The 7,641-nt window shown below is 40.6% G+C and overlaps 1 pseudogene; it reads right to left on the reverse strand.

The window, feature by feature from the left end:
* Positions 1–2,972: 2,972 nt before the first annotated feature.
* LOC102817272 lies at positions 2,973–3,683 on the reverse strand (annotated as a pseudogene).
* Positions 3,684–7,641: the final 3,958 nt, after the last annotated feature.

Here is a 7,641-nt window from a genome sequence, read left to right on the forward strand (position 1 = left end):
CTTCAGGTTTGCAGCCTGATTCGTAACCACCAGAGCTCCCTACTTTGGACTATGGTAAGGATGAAATGAGAAAATACATATAAAATAAAGAATGGGGATGGTCAGAGACTCTCGAGAGGTGGGTCTAATTCCCTTTCCCTACAGACCATGCTGGAGTCCTGGTGTGGCACTGCGGGTTAATGCGCCAGACTGAAAAGCTGTTTGAGCTGCAAGGTCGGCAGTTTAAGCTCACCAGCTGCTCCTCGGAAACCCAACACAGGGTCGCTATGGGTTGGAACCGACTTGATAGCACTTAACAATAACAACAACAGACCACGATGGAGTCCTGGTATGGCACTGTAGGATAAAGCACTGGACCACAAAGTCAGTTTGAATCGCAAGGTCAGCAATTCAAACTCAACAGCTACTCCTTGGAAACCCTATACAGGGTCACTTGAGTCAGAACCGACTTGACAGCACTTAACAAAAGCAGACAATGCTACTCATAACAGCAGAATGCAACTAAAGTGATGCTGCTTGACTTCCAAAGCTGGCTCACCAGAAGGCTTTCAACCTCAGTCTCGATCTCTTAGAATACTGACTCTGGGAGAAGCCAGCCCCCAAATAAGAAGCGTCAACATCCTGCTGGGAAGACCACATCTGGAGATCTTAAGATTCCATAGAGTGGGAGAAGGGCCTTCTCTGAATCCAACTTTCCTGCCTTCCTGAGGAGGTGTCAGGTATCAGGAATGAAACTGTTTTGGACCCTCCAACCCAGTCCAGCCGCCAGTTGAATAGAACAAGTGTCCCCATGTCCATGCCACATGGTACAAAATAGTTGCCAGTCAAGTTTTGCCTAAATATTTTTTACACAATTAATTTTGGTTTAAAATTATGCAGAAATCAGTAATAAAATCAGATACCTGGATCCATAACATATATTCTATTGTCATTGAATTCCATTTTTTCATGAACTTTTTGAAGCTTCCTCTCAAGTTGCAATAGAATGTAAACCCTCTAAGGACAGAGATTTTTGTCTTTTTTCTCATCACTGCTATTTCCCTAGGGCCCAGAACAATGACTGGCATTTAATTTTGTTGTCATTGTTGTTGAATGCCATCGAGTCAGTTCCTGTGTTCACAACAATCTTATATAAGGTTTCTGAGGTGGGTTTGAACTGTCAACCTGTGGTTTGAAGTTGAGTGCTGATCCTATAGAGCCACAGTAGGAGTTGTGTTTAATAAGTATTTGTTCAATGAAAGAATGAAAGTTAAGCACTTATTTTATTAGTGATAGATGGGGATCAGAACAGTCTGCTGGTTTCTGTGTTGGTGATCATCTTATTGACTTCTCCTTAGATCCCTGGATCCTTACGCAAAAACTCTTGGCATATTTTAAATAAAGTTAGTGGTAAAGTATATTCTAACTCGCAGAGTTGGGAACCATCAGGGAAGCCTGCATTACATCAATGCCAGTGCTAGGCATTTTAAAAATGTAGCTCATTAAATCCTTGTTGTTGTTGTTGAGTGCCGTCGAGTTGATTCTGACCCATAGCGACCCTGTATAGGGTTTTCAAGGAGCAGCTGATGAGCTTGAACCACCGACTTTGCAGTTCAAATGACTTTGCAGTCTGACGCATTAGCCCACAGCCCCACACCAGGACTCTTTACAACCCTGCAAATTCTCTATGATTTTCTCCTATTCTGTTCACACATGAGGGCACAGGGGTTCACAGAGTTTAGGTACCTTGCCCAACCAAAATGAGAAATAGAGGCTTTGGGATTTGAACCCAGATTTCTCTCTCTCTCAAAGAGCATGTTTCAGTCTAGAAAACCTTTCACAAGGTAGATCAGTATATAACAGTGGGTGGGGAGGGTCTATTGCTTTAAAAGGCAGGAATAGCCTACTGAGGCTCCATTACTGTGGCTGGCCAGCTGCGAGACTGTCTTCCACTCACTTTATCTATCACACTTTCCTAGAGTAGCAAGTGGAAAGAGAGGCCTGCCTATCTCCCAGAATGATATGGCCAATTCTTACAACCCATATATGCTTCTGCTGTAAGGTCTTCCCTTTGGCAGCAAAAAATAGAAAAAGATTGGCTAAGTTATTTGAGAACTAAATGATGAAGGTTTACAGAGCAGGTCATCAGTTTTCCATTCCACAAATCATACACTTCATTTCATCTCCATTGCATTCCCTTCAATTCAGCATCACACAATTCAGTTCCAACCTGTGTTTCTTGTTTCCAGTCCCTTTCTCTCCTCACCAACACAAATAGTACCCTAGGCAAATACTTTGTAGCTAGACAAATACTGCCCCTCTGATGTTGGATGGTGGAGCATTCATTCCATGATATATGCGCCTCATTAGTGTTTATCTCTCACTCCACATCCTCCATATACTATTGTTCAACTGAATATTGAGCCATGAGAGTGAGTTCCATTCTAGATCTGAAGGATGACCAAGAGCCCCAGTCTCAGGGTTCTACCAGTAAACTGACCAGTCATCCCAGTCTTTTTTTTTTTTTTTTTAATTTAAATAATCTTTATTGCCAAAGTTAGTTGACAGTGTTTGGGAGAAAAGTTCACTGTTAATAGCAAAGAGCTGAAAGACCGATACATAAAGCTTTAGAATTGCTGCTACTCACAAAGCTCTTTATATTTTATTCAGGGTTTACAGAAAGGGGATCTTGCACTTAACAAACAAACTAATAATAACAGAACGTGATAATCTAAACTAGAATTTTTAAACCACTGTAAAGACACATATCCTTGTTGTTGTTGTTAAGTGTCGTTGAGTTGGTTCCGACCCATAGCGACCCTGTATAGGGTTTTCTAGGAGCAGCTGGTGAGCTTGAACCACTGACCTTGCAGTTCAAATGGCTTTGTAGTATGGCGCATTAAGCCACAGTGCCACACCAGGACTCCTACATATCCTTAGTTAATGTTATAATTGTGTATTACTTAGGTTCAAGTTCTTTCTTCAAAAAGTCATCAGAGTAACATGGATTGCAGAGACTTTCGAACACTTGCCATCTCTTGCTGCTGAGTATCCATCACAATTTTTTTTCTACCACATAGCCATTTCTTTTCTAAGTTCATTTTGCTCACTATTCAGAAGGTTTTCATGATTCTTCATCATTTCCTCCATACTCTTTACAAACTGCTCATATAACTGTTTAATTGCTTTCAGTCTCTGGCTCTGAATAGTTCTACATTGTTAGAAATCTTTTGTTGCTGTCAAAACATATTAGTCAGTTTTTCTTCTTGTTCCTCAGTTTTCTGCATATCCGTATCCCACTGCTGAAACAAAGTCAGAAACTGCTGAGAAGATTCCTGACTCAGTTTCTGTCTTTGTTCTTATTGCGTTTTCCAAATATTTTCAATATTTTGTTTACTACTTTTGAGAGAAGCCTTGGTATACAGTTCTGATCTGTTTTTCTTTGCAAGAAACTTGTTAATGTCAGCTCCAAATCTTTCCAGTATATTCTGTATTTTACCCCCAAGATCTTCCTTGACTAATCTTGTGCAAGACCTTTTCTTACCATGCTTATCAATTGCTGGAGTCTTTCCTTCTAGAAAATCCTCCTCAGAACCACTCAGATTTTTCTTCTCAACAATATCAAACTCATAGGCATGGATAATCTGCTCCTTCATGGTTTGCTAAACAGATTTCCCCGTGTGTTATCTTCCAGAAGGTGTCATCATGGATATTTTCAGCAGTGTGTACTTCATCTCTGTGACACTCATCTGACCCAGTCTTTTAAAGATAATTTTGAGATTTTGTTCCACATTTTCTCCCATTCTATCCAGGACCTTCTAGCATGATCCCTTTCAGAGCAGTTGGTGGGCTTCATCTGGTTCTTTTGGTCTCAGGGTCTTGTAGACTGATGTTCACATGGTCTGCTAGTACATTTAGCTCATTGTTTCCAAGTATCTTCAATTTACATCACTCTTCTTTCCTCCAGACAGGGAAGACCAATAGTTGTAACTTGTTGGTCATTCATGAGCTTTTAAGATACCAGTCACTATTCGTCAAACAATGTAGATCTCAGTTGCTACTCATTTACGATGTAGAACATTGTCTTAATGGATTATGTTATGCCGATTGACAAAAGGGTAAGAGTAGTTGATTCCAAAGTTGAAATAATCATTGACAAAGCAAATTGAGTTCAAAATAAATATCAGGACTATTAAGATACTCCCTAAATAAGGAGATTCAGATAATGTGATACTTTTACTAGACATTTCATTGTCAATATAGGCAAAATCTCAAGATCAGAGATTTAATATTGTATTTTAGGTTAAATTCTAAGGCTCTTGGCTTGTAGAGGCTTCAGTCTAGAGCAGGAGTTTTAACTCTACTTTGAGTCTAGATATAAATTCAGGTGACTTTCAAGTTCTTTATAGTACTTCAGCTTTGTGGCTAAAGTACCTAGGCAAGTTTGGGCAAGCCCAGGGAGTCGCTGTATGTCCTCAGGAAGAATGTAGTTGAAAGCAGATTATAAATGCTAAGTAAGCTCATGGTGGGGCAGTTTGTATTCAGGCTGACACAAATAACTAGGTAACTTAAGTGGGTGTGTCTTTGACAATTTACCCAAAATAGTCATATATCATCTAATTTAAGTTAAAAGTTGAGGCTTTGGTGAATATGGGTCAAGGCTTCATGGTCATGAGTCATGCTTCCATCACCAGGTAACCAGGTGGTCAAACTCCTAGAACCAATACTATAAGCTTTTCATATATGTAAGCATTATATATGTATACAATCATGGCTCTTTCCCCACTTGTATGGTCCTATGTGTGACAGTAATGGATTGTGCCTGCCACCAATCATGATCGTGTATACGTATGGAAACCATGGCTATGAACCAGTGGACTCCATTAACTTCATACTGACAGTTTCCTGCATCTGGATGATTTTGTGTTTCTTGTGTCTTTGTCTCATTTAAAGGCTTGATAGAAGAGTCTTATAGAATAGAATGGAGCCCTGGTGTGGCACTGCAGGGTAATGTGCTGGACTGCAAGGTCAGTGGTTCAAGTTTACCTACACTCCTCGGTCGCTGTGAGTCAGAAACAACTCAACTGCACTTAGCAACTACAGTAGAATAGAATAGGCTAATAGAATACTTGCAGTAGCGTAGTGGTTACTAATTGGGCTGTGAGCCGCAAGGTCGGAAGTTCGAAACTACCAGCGGTTCCGCAGGAGAAAGAAGAGGCGGTCTGCTCCCATAAAGATTTACAGTCTCGGAAACCCTGTACAGGGTCACTATGAGTTGGAACCGACTCCACGACACACAACAACAACAACAACAAACAGAATAGTGTGGCATTTTAAAATAAGTTACCCACAAGATTAGAGATTCAAACCCACTAGTCACTCCTCAGAAACCCTATGCTGACTGGCTCAATGGCACTTAACAACACAAAAGCACAGAATAGGTTAGCAGTTCAGTGCTTACCCTATAGTGCCACATCAGGACTCCTAACACGGAGTTAGTTGGACTCTGGGGTCTTTTTTTCCCTCTAGCACAGTATCAGATTTGGGGAAGTTGGAGCATATGCTAAAATATTGCCATTTCCATTCCAATAGTTATTGTTATTAGATGTCATTGAGTCAGTTCCAACTCATAGCAACACTATGCACAATAGTCAGAAATTATATCCCTACTTACACATCCTCTTCTGAATCAGACTTGTGTTTCTGGCAGTTCCCGGTCCATGTACTATTGCAACCACTGGACCAGTAACTAACATTTTGATAGACTGAGAAAAGATTAAAGTTGCCAAAGACTTCATTTTGCGTGGATCCACAATCAACACTTGACTGGAAGCAGCAGTCAAGAAATCAAACGAAGCATTACATTAGACAAATCTACCAGTGGCAGATCAGGGGCTATGCAGGAGGTAGGTAAGAGTGGGGGCTGACCATACTCTGGTCCTCAGGAGGGTATGCAAAATAAGGGAAAATCACGTTTCTCATTGTTAGCCACTGGTGTGCATTTGTGTTGTCAAGCCAATATCTCAGCTGAATGCTGATTGCAAAAGTTCAAGATGGCCCTGCAGAGTCAGGTCAGCTGACACTTCACCTTTTCTTGAAGCTTTTGTTCAGCTTCTTCTAGTCAGCATTCAATCTGCCTTTGTATCCTTCCCTCTGAAGTTTAGGGTTCCAGGATTACTATCCATATCTGTTTCAATTGGTCTTTTCTTTATTTGTTATAGAGGATCTGTGTAACACATCTGCCTAGTCGCCCATCTTACCAAAGTCCTGACTGTTTCTGTTTTAGTTTTTAATTGTGAATTTCACTATTAGAATCACAGAGTTCAATTCAATAAGCAAAATTAGGAGCATGGGGGTACTAAACTTTTGCTTATTGAATTGGATTCTATCATTCTAATAGTGAAGTTCACTATTAGAGAGTTTTTGAGAGTTAGTTGGTGAAATATAAGAACAAGGAATAGGTGAACTCCAATATTTCTAAATATGTGAATCTTTGGGGCTTCCCATGCTTTAATGCTTCATCAATACTCCACTTGTTTAGAATAACTAAAATCACAATAGCTGAAACAGAGCACACAGGTGCTAGATCTGTGTCCAGTTGACCTGGGCTTCAACTTAATACCACTACCTCCCACCTATGACTTGCTGGGAGCAAATCCTCCCTGACTCATTTAGTACTTGATTCATAATGTTGTTTTGAAGATTAAATGATGTATTAGAGTTTAAATTCTGGATACTTGGTTTGTGGAAGGGTGTGGTTTAAGTGGTGGTTGTGTCCCACTTGAGTCGGTTCCCACTCATAGTGACCCTGTACAGGTTTCTGAGACTGTAAAGCTTACAGGACTAGAAAACCTCATCTTTCTCTTGAGGAGTGGCTGGTAGATTTGAACTGCTAACTATGCTACAAGGGCTCCTTACAGTTTACAGTGGTGGTGGTGATTATATACCGTGGAGTCAGTTCCGACTCATAGCGGCCCCATACAGGGTGTAAATCTTTATGGGAGCAGAAACCCTCATTGTTCTTCCGCAGAACAGCTGGTAGTTTTGAATTGCTGTCCTTGAGTTGCAGCCCAATTCGCAATCGCTATGCTACCAGAGCTCCTTACAGTTTACAGCAGGTACCTTAAATCCATTTTGAGTCTGCACATTAATTCAGCCTCCACTGAGTTCTTTCTGACCATTAACCAGCAATGTGAAATGTTTGTCCTTAGGCAGTGTGTTTGACTCAGTTACTGCAACTCTTCTAGCCTTCCCTGGAGAGAAACAGTCTCTTCTTTAAGGATTTATCTGGGTGTGCCCTTAGAGGAGATTGGGGTACCAGAGCTACATGGTCATGATAAAGGTGGTCAAAGGGGCTCAGGGCCAATTCTGTAAAGTTTTCTAATCTGCAACATCGTATATAATCCTTTCCTGCTTCCCTCCTCCAGTCTACAATTGTGATGAACTTATCTGTTGCCAATCATGATTTTTTTGAAGAATTTATTTGATTTTCTATCTTCTGTAATTGGCCACATGGCTGTGAAACTTTTAACAACATTATGGCTTCATGCTGATGGTTCCCCTCACCTGGATGATTTGTCTTTGTCCTGTCTTTATCCTGTGTAAGGCTTAATAAAATTGTAAGCCCTGTAAGAATTGATGCATTTGAGTTATGGTGTTGCA

Source organism: Chrysochloris asiatica, unplaced genomic scaffold, assembly GCF_000296735.1.
Source record: "Chrysochloris asiatica unplaced genomic scaffold, ChrAsi1.0 scaffold00067, whole genome shotgun sequence".
Classification (NCBI taxonomy): domain Eukaryota; kingdom Metazoa; phylum Chordata; class Mammalia; order Afrosoricida; family Chrysochloridae; genus Chrysochloris; species Chrysochloris asiatica.